This window comes from Magnolia sinica, chromosome 15, assembly GCF_029962835.1.
Source record: "Magnolia sinica isolate HGM2019 chromosome 15, MsV1, whole genome shotgun sequence".
Classification (NCBI taxonomy): domain Eukaryota; kingdom Viridiplantae; phylum Streptophyta; class Magnoliopsida; order Magnoliales; family Magnoliaceae; genus Magnolia; species Magnolia sinica.
In genome coordinates, this window is record NC_080587.1 from 26,768,901 (window position 1) to 26,781,222 (window position 12,322).

Genomic DNA, 12,322 nt, shown 5'->3' on the forward strand with positions numbered 1-12,322 from the left:
TCCCATCCAGCCAGAACAGTGTCCTGGGGTGTCCACGTAGGACTTTCCGTAGAACCGTTCGTTTAAACCATTCACGGTGGGGTACCATAAGCTAATCAACCTAGAATTAGCCCCTTTTAAATAAACTAGTCGGGTCATGACAGGACCCGGTGGGGGCCGTCAAGCCAGATGGCTCGTTTGCACTTAGCGACAGCCCGTACGGGCTACACCGCGACGCAGGAAGGTCAGAAAATTCTAAGAATGTAGGGAACCATAGATCTCACTGGGCTTGGGGACCATCATGGACCACGAACCCAGTGGATACCCAGAAGTGGGATCTGACACTGACTAAATGCACCCCACCAATGCCAGGACCGGAATCTGGTGCTCGCAAATGAAATCGAGACATCAGGCTATCCAGCCGTCGGATCTCTTCTACATTTTCAGGGGAGGTCCAATAAATTTTCCTACACCCATCTACGAACTCTGAGAGCCGATCGAGGAATGGTGACCGTTGATCACAAATCAGACCTGTACGACCAAACCCCAGATTCGATCGTCTCCAAATTTTACATGGCCCTTCATCGGGTCATGGAGCAACTATCCTATGAGTTTCATAGCCAAAGGACCACCAGAACCACTCCAATCACTAGAACGGACCCCACTGGGCCATTTAAAGATCGGAACCGTTGACTCAAACCCCATAACCGTTCATCCATTTGTTCCTAAATTTTATATGGCCACTCATTGGGCCATAAGACACCTACCTACCAAATTTGGTGGCCGGAGGAATGTTAAGGCCGCCCCTAGACCGATAGGGAGCCCTAGAGGGCCATTGTAGGCATTTAACGAAACTTAAGGCCAAAGGGCCAAATCTAGGAAACAAAACCCTAGCTCTTTCATAACTTCCTCCTTTACTACCACCACCAAGGAGTAAAGAGAGAGAGAGAGAGAGAGAGAGAGAGAGAAAAGGAGCATAGGAGAGAGAAAAGAGTGTGAAGGAGAGCTTGGAGGACCCTAAATCAAGGTGGGGCCAAACGAAATCAACCCCGCAACTCCCTATATCTTCTCCAACAAGTACCCATCATCCTCGGCCGCCCTTTTCACTCCGTTGATCATCTAGGTAAGACCCATCCCCCATTTTCGTTGAAACCCATATGAATAAGAAGGGATTTGCTTGGATTCTAACATACAAATAGGTTGTAGGGACTCCAGCCGATCAAACCCCCGAAATCCACCCTCCTAAGTCGATCCCACGCCTTCTACAAATCCGAAGGTGCGGACTATTATTCTTAGGTGGCCTAGCACGAATTTTAGTATAAGCTTAATGATTTTGATCGTTGGATGCAATATTTGAAATTCTAGAGAAACCCTAGGGAGTATAGGTTTGTGAGATTGTATAGATTTGCATGTTTGGCTCGTTGGATGCAATATTTGAAATTCTAGAGAAACCCTAGGGAGTATAGGTTTGTGAGATTGTATAGATTTGCATGTTTGGCTCTTTGATGACGTTCTTGCCTCTCACATGATTTTTATGTATGTATGATTACATGATTATGCCATGTTTGATTTCTTCATGTATTGTGCCTCATAGTATATATGATGTCATTTCGCTTGTGCATATGATTTCGAAATATGGGGGAAGTGCTTAACTTCCTCATAGGCCCACACCACTCACATACACTTGTTCATGATAGCGATAGATTGCTCGTTGAGAATATGTGATTTATATGACTAAGAGGCATGAAAACATGATATGATATGCTAGTTGATAACTTGGATTGCCGGTATGTCATGGATCACCAACACACTATTGGGTTGGTCAGGAACAGGATGAGCGACGGTAGTCCCATCGGTAGGACTATACTATGGCAAGACCTGTGGGTTTGGGCGGGTGTGTTCGGGTGGGTGTAGTTCCACTACATGGGTCACTTGTGCCCAATGTCACTCGTCCTACGTTCGCCTGACTCGCGTGGTCTAGCTTACTGTCTGACTGACCTTGATTATTAACCTTGTTTGTTCACACATGTATGGAACCTGGGATACCCTACAACCGTGGTAGCCCATCAATAACCCACTTGGAATTGGTCCACAGCCTTGTGAGCCAGGCATGGTGGAATGAGACATTGTGTCTGAGCTGTCGGCCTGTGCTGGGGTACCGCGTCTCCCCATAGTGACCGCGAGCGATCCCTTTCCTTTGGCACTCCTCATGTGCTTGGAGTCAGGGATGAGGAACCCGACGGGATCACGGACCGCGGGGTCTCGGCCTTACACGTTGGGGGGTCTTGGCCTCACAACCAGTTTAGGGCGTTGATACGTGGGGTGTATCTGATTCCCCAACCTGCTGGATGAATGGACTTAACTAACAACTCGGCTAACACAATCGCATTTTATTGCACTAGTTAGGGTAGCGACTCGGCAGTCGAGGTCGCTCTGAGGGAGTGTTGTCATATGCGATCGTTAGATGGAGTCGCTCGAGGGAGCGTTGTGGCAGGGGCATGCATCATGTCATCCTACATGCATGCGCATTAATAAGATTAGTTAGATGTTATGATTGACTGCTTTTTATTAAGATCATATTATAATTGATGCCTGTTATAACTTGAGACTAATAGCACCCACTGAGTTGATCACTCACTCCCACTCTGGGACGATGTTTTAAAACACCAACCAGACCCGTTCATAGATGCAGGTGACTCAGGACTGGAGGAGCCTGGCGAGGCGATCTTCGACGAGGAGGATGAGCTATCTTACTTCCAGTTGATGGACAGCTCTCCATTGGCTTGAGGGGCAGGATTGGGACTGCTGGCTGTGGGCTCAGCCGTGTTATTTTTTTTGGGGCATAGCATTCTTTTGTTGTTTTAGTTGGGCAATACCTTGCGCGACCCATTTATATTTTGGACCTGTGTATATGATAGATCTCTTTCATTTCAGTGACTGGTGTGATTATGTTTCATGTTCCAGGAAATTCCAGGCTGTGCGACTAAAACAGATTAAATGCATATTAATGAATATCTGTTAAAAGTGACTCTCGGGAACTCGGGAGTTGAGCATATGCGCGACCCCCGATTTCCAGGGTGTTACATCATGGTTCGTATTGTTCATTTTGTTGTGACTGATGTTCATGTTTATCTTCCTTATTTGATTTGTTATTTAATTATACAGACCGATTGCATCCTAGACATAGTTCGCTTCCCTTTGCACATTTATAACTTCGCTTGCTTTGAAATTTTATGTCCAAATCTGGTCAATTGAGGTACCAAAGTCCAAATTACCTTTTAATTCTTCTAATCTTAAATGATGTAATTATCGTTTGTTCCTGAGCACCGTGACGATCAGGAAGAAAGACAGGAAGACGACATTAACATTGATGATATTTTTTATGATTTGGAGGAATCATAAGACCCAACATATTCTGACTACCAGCCTTCTCAATTTCATGAGAGATTGTCAGTTTTAGAGCTAAGGATGGATGGTTTGCATGTATCTCAGGAGTACTTAGCTCAAACTCAAAAAATAAATATGAAGTACATTAAAAAGTACTTCCATCGATTTAGTAGGAGTTTGAATATAAATGATCATGAGATGCTTGCTCCATCGTCTTATGAGTTTGAGTGAAATTTTCTTAATCAATAGTTTGTAATAACTTTATACTTGGATAGTTGGTGCTACACTTGACTTAGATTTACGATGTTTATATTATATTGAAACAGTTTATTCTCTTTATGCTTCATTCATCTGCCTATTTGATAATGCTTCTTTTTTTTTTTTTTTAATTACATCTTTTGTCAACTTATGACGAAAATAGGGAGAATGTACTCATATACATGTGTGATGCGATGCGATGTTATATGTGATGATATAATGATGTTGCTTTGATTAAATACATATGTGATGATGCGATGCTTAGATGTTTGCAAAATTTGTAAATTTTCTTCATCTTAGGCATGAATATATCTTGCATATATGTTTGGATGGAAAACAACTTGAGTATATTTCTCAAGGGGAGCAACAAGTGGTGTACAAATGATTTTTTAAATCTACAAGTTGTGGACAAATGATTTTTTGAATCAACGGGTGGCGTACATATGATTTTTGAACCGAAGCTTCAAATTGATGGATGAGTCCATGAGATTTGTATGTTTAATGTAAATGTTTGTGGTATGATTTGATGTGTATGTATGTATATGTATTTTGTCACAAATTTGACGGAGAGGGAGATTGTAAGTGCTTGTATTTGAAGCACACTTGGAGTTGTAAAAATTCGTAGACAAAATATTGGTTAGATATCAAGTACACTTGAGTCTTCTACGACATCTCATGAAGATTGACTCTACATTACAAGAATAAAAGACTTGGCATGATTTTAAGATAAAGATCAATGAATGTGGCAACCACCAGATTGATTAACCCTAGAAAGACATTAGGTCCTTTTGAAAAATAGTTAAAATGTTTAATTTACCGTGTAAGTTCACTAAAGTTCAACTAACCCAACTTCGAGTTCAGCCAGCCCAACTTACTTTAGCTAACCTAACCACAAATTCGGTTAAGTTTTCAGATTCAAAAATTCAAAAAATCTTTTGCTAGTTCCGCTAACCCAACTTTGGGTTCGGCCAGCCCAACTTGACATTGGGCTACCCCGAAGGTGTCTCGGGTCAAGTTTTTAGCAATGAAATCTCAGATTTTCAAAGGGATTCGCCCAGTCAATTTTTTTTCTGGTCAACCGAATTTTGTATTTATCTTATCTTGAGAAATCCGATAGCCGTTGGAACATGATCGTTGGAATCCGACCGGCAGAACTTATTTTTAGACTGACTGAACTTCTAAATCCTTTAGCTATAAATCTTCTACAAGTTAGAGAGAAACTCAGGTCCTTCCAAAGCTATCTGTGTGGTAATTATTATTCTTATTTAGCTTTTTCAATTTTCTTTCTCAAGTTAGTTTTAAATGCAATTATAGAGTAATCTATACTCGAGAAATAGAGAATTGAATTTACAATAGTTAATTTATATTCCTTGAAATACATTAGATCCCTCAATACATTGAATCTGCAACCTATATTATTTATAGTTGAGGATTACTGCTTCATCAACACTCAAGAAAAAAGATCTCTGCTCGAAGCCTCAACTACATTTTCAAATTGACGTCTTGTCTTCTAAAGGCAAGTATTGTTGTTATTATTGTTTTATTTGGGTTTTGTGGAGATAGTCCAGAAATCTCATTGGGTTTTAATGTGGTACGCTCGTGAAAACCACAAATGAGGTTTTATTGTGGTAAGCTCATAAAAATCACAAAAACTGTAAGATGTTGTTAAGGTAAACCCGTGAAAACCTTAAAATAGTAAAAGTCAAAATTACGCTGATGGTAATTTTAAGAGTGGAGTAGGTATGTGTTAAACTTCAAACCACTATAACTCATTGTGCATTTATGGTAATTATTTCATTTGATTTTATGTCTCTTTTTATTTTGAAAGTTTGATTTCAAGGACGTCGTGATATAAGGCTGTCGTCCTGCCTAAAATAATAGGTGAATGTTGTCCTACCAATTAATTAGAATCAATGTTTTAATACTTTCTACGATTGAGATTTTTATTTTCGCATTTTATTGAAGAAATTGGTATAGTCCTATTCACCCTCCTATAGGACATCGATAACTTTCACCTTCTTTAAGCGATGTGAAATAAAACTTTTTTATTTTTTCAATTTTTCAAAAAATTTAAGAGAAAAATGAAATTTGATTTTTTTTTTCAAAATTTTGAATATTTTATTTTTAACTAAAAACTTAACAATCCCCTACTTGGTTAAAATAATAGAAAATTTTGTCAAAGAAAAAAATAATTCTTATGCATAAAGGAAGATACATTTCGATTTGAATCTTCTCTTAATGTAAGTATTTCAAAGTTCTATCAAAATCTCCAGTAGTCGCAGCCTTAAACCAGTTATTCCCTACTGAAAGAAGCGGCTATACTACACACATAATCACATGTGTTATATGAGTTCCCTTATATTACCTGCTCAAAAAATTTAATGGCCATGTGCTTATTCCGTTTTATGAATGATACTAAGAGAAACTCCAACTTTCATGAGAGGCAGTACTGTTGGGAGCCATTGCACAAAACCTTAGGATCTAGCCTCCCAAAAACACCAGAATTATGAGATATAATAAAGCGATGAAATAAATCAAAGCACAAACCACACGATACAAGAGATTTTTACGTGGAAAACCCTTAAAGAGGTAAAAACCACGAGACCTCGTCTAGAGCGACAATTCACTATGAAGTAGAACATTACAACCGATCACAAGCACACACCGCTTGGATCAAACCTTCTTTACTAATGTAGGAGTGGATACACAATAAGAGAATAAAGAAAAACGGAGAGATCTCACCGATCACGAGGACACAAGCGCTAAAACGTCGACTGCGAAGTAGATCACCTCTACGAGCAGAATCTCTCTTCCACAAGCTTCCTCTCTCTCTCTCTCTCACCTTTAATAGCCCTAAACCCTTTAGTAAACCCTTGCAAAGCTTTAGGAAACTCTCTTGCATTGCCCTAAAATAATCCTAGGACCCCTATTTATAGTTTAGGCAACTCTCTTTCGCATCTCTTGCGAAATCGCCTCAGATTTACGCAGTCCGCACCAAATTCAGACTGAATCTGCGTAACCTCAACTAGTCAAGTAGGGTCCTTGACCGGTCGAGCGGCCCACTCGACCGGTTGAGCCTGACCCTCGACTGGTCGAGCACCTTGGGATTCCAAAATCAAAAACTCGCTGGACTTTGAGTCGAGCACCACTCGACCGGTCGAGTGGCCCACTCGACTAATCGAGCAGCTCACTCGACCGGTCGAGCAGCTCTGACTGAGGAGAAAAAATCTCATTAAATCTCTCCCTTTTTGACTCAGGAGGAATTCACATTCTTTAAGCCAACCAGGTTTCTATAAACCTTAAACTTGCCCTTGAGCAATGCCTTAGTCATCATGTCTAACCCATTATCGTCCGTATAGACCTTATCAAGTTGTAACATCTTCTGTTCCAAAGTATCTCTAATCTAGTGATACCGAATCTCTATGTGCTTCGACTTGGAGTACTGACTTGGATTCTTACTCAAGTGTATAACACTTTGACTATCGCAATAGACTACGTGCTGCTCTTATTTTAGACGAAGTTCCTGTAGGAATCTCTTCATCCAAAGCATCTCTTTACTTGCCTCTGTGACCGCACTGTACTCGGCCTCCGTCGTTGATAACGCTACGACCTTCTGTAGCTTGCTCTATTAAGAGACCGCTCCCCTTGCAAACGTGAACATGAACCCCGATGTAGACTTTCTGGAGTCTATGTCACCTGCCATATCTGCATCTGGAGCCTTCTAACATAGGTTTTTCGTTACCATAGCATAGGCTCAACCTGGATGAGCCTCTTAGATACCGCAGTATTCATTTTACCGCTGTCAAATGTTCTTTGCCAGGATTGACAAGATACCAGCTAACAACACCAACCACATATGCTGTGTCTGGGCGCGTACACCTCATAACATACATCAAACTTCCTACCGTTAATGCGTAGGGTATCTTCTTTATCTCATCCACCTCTGCCTTCGTCTTGAGACATTGCTTGTAGCTCAATTTGAAGTGACCATCCAGTGGAGTACTGACCGGCTTTGCTGCATTCATATTGAACCGCTCTAGAATTTTTTCAATATACCGCTCTTGTGACAACCAAAGCTTTCTGCTGCTTCTGTCACGAGTTATCTCCATTCCTAGGATCTGTTTAGCCCGACCCAAGTCTTTCATAGCAAACAACTTGCCCAACTCCTGTTTTAGCCTGTCATTCTTCTTGATGTCTTTACCCATGATGAGCATGTCATCAATGTATAATAACAAAACTAAGAAATCACCATCTGAGAACTTGTGCGTGAACACACAGTGGTCCGACTCTGTTTCTGTCATATCCATGCTTTAACATGAACGAGTTGAACTTTTTGTACCATTGCCTTGGATCTTATTTCAGCCCATAAAAGATCTTCCTTAGCCTACACACCATATGCTCATTGCCCTTGACTTCGAACCCCTCTGGTTGGTGCATGTAGATCTCGTCTTCCAGGTCACTATGGAGAAAGGTAGTTTTAACATCTAACTGCTCTATCTCTAGATCCATACTGGCCGGCAACCCAAGCAACACCCGTATGAATGTCATCTTCACCACTGGTGAGAATATCTCCTCGAAGTCTATACCTTTCCTTTGACTAAACCCTTTCACCACAAGTCTGACCTTGAACCTCGTTTGTAAATTCTTCTTCTCAACCTTCTTTCTGAACACCCACTTGTTGCTCAAAGCTTTTTTGCCCTTAGGCAATTTCACCATATCATAGGTGTGGTTCTTATGCAAGGATTTCATCTCCTCTTGCATAGCTTTCTACCACTCCCCCTTATGCGCATCAGCTAGGGCCTCAGAATAATCTTTTGTCTTTCCCCCATCAATGAGCATAATGTACTCATGTGGTGAGTACCTCTTGGAGGTATGTTTGTCCCTAGATGACCTCCTCACTTATGGCTCAATAGGTGGATCAAGTGGGAGCTGCTCTCTCGGTCCATTTTCTATAAGAACTCTCTCGTCATTTGCACCTTGCTGTACTCCTCCGTCATTAGGCATCATGGGAGGATTCATGTCCTCTAGCTCACCTGAACTAGGCTGGGTCTTCTCTTGCTTATGAATGTCTTTATACATTGATCTTCAAAGAAAACCACGTCTCTACTCCTGACGAGTTTTTTCTCGATTGGATCCCACAATCTGTAGTTGAACTTTTCATCATCATATCGTAAGAACACACATTGCTTGATCTTCATATCGAGCTTGCACCTCGTCCATTGGTACGTGAATGGATGCCCTGCATCCAAACACCTTGAGATGCCTATACGATGGATCTTGTCCAGTCCACACCTTCTTAGGTACTTCTCCATTCAACGGGGTTGATGGAGACCTGTTTATCAAATACACTACCATGTGCATTGCTTCTCCTCAGAACGTCTTGGGCAACTTTGTATGGGATAACATGCATCTGATTCTCTCTACAATGGCGCAATTCATTTGCTTAGCCACACCATTATGCTGGGGGGTCTTGGGAACCGTTTGTTTATGCCGTATACCCAGAGATTTATAATACTCATGAAAGTCACCGATGTATTCACCACCATTATCAGTGCGGATGCATTTCAATGATCTACCTATCTCTCTCCCGATCATAGCATGAAACAATTTAAACACACCAAAGACCTCGTCCTTAGATTTCAAAGCATAAGTCCAAACCTTTCTAAATGCATCATCTATAAAAGTGACAAAATACAATGCCTCACCTAAGATTTTTGTCCTCATAGGACTACAAACATCAGAATAAACCAAATCTAATGCATGCAATTTATTAACATGAGAAACAAATTTAACAAATGAAACTCTATGTTGTTTCCCTGATAAACAGTCAATACAGATTTTGAGAGGTATACCTGTCATGTCTGGAAGGAGCTGCTTCTTTACTAGTAGTTAAAGCCCTTTTTCACTCATGTGGCCTAGATGCCTGTGCCACATGTCAATAGCTGAATCTTTCGCTGCGTTCAACCCACCCTTACACACACTGACACTTGCCTTGTAAAGGGTGCAACACTTATTTTCTCTGGCCGCGATCAATAAACCCTTGATGAGCTTCCAGCGCCCACCAACAAATCGGCTTTTATAGCCATCATCATCCAACCTTTCCATCAACATCAAGTTGAGGCGAAGGTGTGAAATGTGTCTCACATCCTTGAGAACCAATGTGCATCCCACATTGGTCTTCATACAAATATCACCGACCCCTACGATCTTTGATATGTTAGAATTTTCCATCTTCACGGTCCCATAGTCACCTGACTCGTAGCTTGTAAAGAAATCCCTGCGTGGAGTCGCATGAAACGAGACTCCCGAGTCTATCACCCAGTCGGTGTCCTGACTCATAGCCGTGAGATAAACATCATGATCTGCTGAAAGAATAACAACAACGTCGCCATCTGAAGCGACTGCAGTGAAATCTGATTTATCTTCCTTCTCCTTTCCTTTTCCTTTCTTGTCATTCTTCTTCTTATGACATTCATGCTTGTAGTGGCCCTTATTACCACAATTTTAGTATTAACATCCTTCCTGGTACTTGACTTACCTCTTGATTTATCTCGGGCCTTCCCGCCCTTACTGTTCTTTCCTCTCCCCCGATCTTGTGTCATAAGGGCCTCTTGCTGAGTAGACCCTTGGGATTTTCTCATTATCTCCTCATTGAAGAGACAACTAGTTACCTGTTCCATAGACACCTTTCCGTATGGCGCGGAGTTACTCAGAGACACCACCAATGTCTCCCAACTATCAGGTAATAAGCTAAGTAATAGCAAAGCCTGTAATTCATCATACAGGACCATCTTCATAGCGGAGAGCAGGTTTAATATATTGCCGACTTCATTTATGTGCTCAACCACAGAACCACCATCTTTGAACTTGAGATTCACAAGTCATCTTATCAGAAAAATCTTATTGTCGGATGTCTTTCTCTCATACAGCCCTTACAGTTTCAGCCAAAGGCTAGCGGCTGAGGTTTCCGTAGACACATGGTGGAATACGGAATCGTCTAACCATTGTCTAATAAACCTCGCAGCCTTCTGTTCCAACTTCTTACAATCATCATCTAACATATCCTTAGACTTTGCTGATATGCCTTGAATTGGAGCATACAAGTCCTTGCAATAAAGCAAGTCCTTCATCTTAGCTGTCCATATGGTCCAATTAGAACCATTGAGACTGATCATCCTTGATGAGCCGCCTTCCATAATTTAGAACTGATTACACTCCGTTCAACCAACCTGAATGCTCTAATACCACTTTGTTGGGAGCCGTTGCACAAAACCTTAGGATCTAGCCTCCTGAAAACACCATAATTATGGGATATAATATAGCAATGAAATAAATCAAAGCACAAACCACACGACACGAGATTTTTACGTGGAAAACTCTCAAAGAGGTAAAAACCACGGGACCTCATCTAGACCAACAATTCACTATAAAGTAGAACGTTACAACCGATCACAAGCACACACCGCTTAGATCAAACCTTCTTCACTCACGCAGGAGTGGATGCACAATAAGAAGATAAAGAAAAATGGAGAGATCTCACCGATCACGAGGACGTAGAAGCGTTGAGACGTCGACTGCGAAGTAGATCACCTCTACGAGCAGAATCTCTCTTCCACAAGCTTCCTCTCTCTCTCTCTCTCTCTTTCCTCTCACACCTTTGATAGCCCTAAACCCTTTAACAAACCCTTGTAAAGCTTTAGGAGACTCTCTTGCATTGCCCTAGAATAACCCTAGGACCCCTATTTATAGTTTAGCCAACTTCCTTTCACACCTCTTGCGAAATCGCCTCAGATTTACGCAGTTCGCACCAAATCCGGACTGAATTTGCGTAACCTCGACTAGTTGAGCATGGTCCTCGACTGGTCGAATGGCCCACTCGACTGGTCGAGCCTGACCCTCGACTAGTCGAGCACCATGGGATTCCAAAACCAAAAACTCGCCGAACTTTGAGTCGAGCATCACTCGACTAGTCGAGCAGCTCACTTGACCAGTCGAGTAGCTCGGACTAAGGAGGAAAAATCCCATAAAGCACCACCTCTATATTCATATAGGTGAAATCCTTTTAGTGTCCCCCCCATTACTATTAAAACATTTGTCATTTAGATTGAATTTCATTAAGAGTTCTACGACTCAACCTTTTATCTGCGAGGGCTAGCATTGTTTATCATGGATGAGGTTATTGATTACTATTTGTGCTGAAACTTTCACTTATCAATCCTCTACGACTCAACCATCTAAAACTTTTGTTGCTTCCAATAAATTTTCTACGATAGGTAGACGTTCAATTCACAGTGTCCACTTGAGCTTTGGATGCGTTTCATTTTTGTGATAAAGCCCCAAAATTATCTGGTAAAATGAATGGGCAGTGGACAATATACATAAATCATAGGGGGCTTCACAGAGTTTAAAGTATATAGTGGAGATTTCCTAGCTTCCCAGTGTGCCCCACCTAGCTTCCCAACGCGGTAACTTTGAGTGAAAGGCTTTATATTTATTTGGAGGAAGATCAGATCCTTACCATTTCGACTCCTTCTAGTGAGGAAGATCATATCCAAAGGAAGTAGGGGAAATAAGTCAGAAATCCTAGCTTCTTCCTGCAAGAAACCCTTCTCATTCTTTTGAAATTGTTCGATTCTCATTTTCCAAAACTATGTACGGCTCTCTCTACACCGTCCATCTGGTGGGACATACCCTTGAT